Raw genomic sequence first — 2,012 nt, 5'->3', positions numbered from 1 at the left:
TATATTTAGTTTAGTTTTAAGATTTTTGTTCTTAGTTATTAAGTTTTTGATTTTATAAATAAAGTGAGTGTCTTACAAACATTCAAAGCGAAAAGTTATTTCGTACAATCTCTTTCATTTGATCAGATACAGAAATGGTTTATACCTTAAATAAAAGCTTAATTCATTGGCTATTAACCTATAGAAATTTATAATACAGTTATATAGACTTTTTTTCCGATTTCTTTTAGATGAAAAAAAGTCGGGTCAAAATATATATTTTCCGGAAAAAACCCAAAGTCGGTCCATATTCTAGTATCATGTTATATATAACATTGGAAAGGTATTTCTAATACCTTTAATTTAATGTATAAATATTATTATTATATTATTATAAACAAAAAATTTTTTCGAGATACACACAAAAATGTATTAAACTTTGGAGTCCCGCCCACTCGAAAGTAGGCGTGGCCGACAAAAAAATTTATATCTTTTATCGTCTCAAAACGCTCTATATTGGCTTTTTTTGAGAAATGTCACTAAAACCGACTTGTTCCAAATATTTATTATTAAAGTTGTATTTATTTCTCTCATTTTATAAAATTATTTTGAAGTCTTTATTTTATGATTTTTAGTCTTAAAAAAAAAATATTTTTTTTGTGGTTTTTATAATTTTTCTATATTTTTAAGAATGAAGATATGTATACCCAAGTTTTGTATTATATGAAAGGGGTTCGAAGGTCGATTTCAATGTAGTATGAAACATTTTTTTATGTGCGATTACAAAAAAATATTATTAGGAAAATTATAGGTCTTTCAAATGTTTATATATAATTTTAAAGTATAAAAAAAATTATTACTAAATGTTATACGATTTCACCGATAATATTTTTTTTTTTTAATTTCATCTAGTTAGTATTTTATTTTTCAAAACTAATTTGTACTAGATCTTGTAATATCTATTTAATTAAAACATGCAACAATAATTAAACCATAAAGGTATAAAACAATAAAAAATTATAAATAAGATACAATTTAATAAGTGTTATATGGCCATATTAAACAACATAACTTAATTGTTAATATAAAATACGACCCATAAAAAGAAAACACAAATTTATAAAAATTATCGGGGTTAATAAATAAAAATATAAAATTTTCAGGTTTTAAACTAAATATGTATATTCATTATAATTGTTAATGATTCCGACAACAATTTAAATTTTAATTGTTCTAACATGTCATGCATGAAAATATTTTTTTCAAAGTCAATTTTTGGTGAGGAATTTTTTTAAATGTGTATATAGCAAATTTACTGCGAGACTTCTATAATCCAAAATTTATTTATTTTTTTGAACTAAGTACTACAAAACATGACTTTTTCATATAGTTTTACCAGATTTGTAAATAAAAATTTTACTTCAATTTATATTAAACACATATTAACCTCTATTTAAATCTGTGTTGTTGGTGTTATAGTAAATAAGCGATATGTTGATTAATATTTGAAAGTATAATATTAGTTTTAAGGGTGTTTTAGACTACTTTAATATACATGTGTGAATACTTAATTATTCAACTTTATACTCTATGCTGGAATATAACTACCTAACCACTAAAATTAAGTCATGTTAGACTATATTATATGTTACATAAGCCGTGGTAAATTATTGAACGGAACCATTTATGTCAAAAGATTTATAATTCGATTTATTAAAAAATTGTTTAATATATTCGCATCTTAAGAAAAATAGTTTTACTTATGAAGGCTTTAAAAGTTATCTAACAAGCAGTGTTATAAACTATATTTAATCAGCATGTAAATTACTATATTTAATCAGCTTGTAAAATACACATGGTACGGGAAGTCTTAAATATGGGTTTGTAGTTCATAATTATGTTGAGCTAGGAGTAATTATTTTGTATATCATGACCAAATTTCATCATCATTAGAATTATTGATTCTCAGTCAAATTACCACCGAATTTGGTGAACCCGCTAAAAAGTTCCAAATGTTATAAAACTTAGGAACC

The sequence above is a fragment of the Lucilia cuprina genome, chromosome X, assembly GCF_022045245.1.
Source record: "Lucilia cuprina isolate Lc7/37 chromosome X, ASM2204524v1, whole genome shotgun sequence".
NCBI lineage: Eukaryota > Metazoa > Arthropoda > Insecta > Diptera > Calliphoridae > Lucilia > Lucilia cuprina.
Note: the sequence above shows the minus strand (reverse complement) of the source record.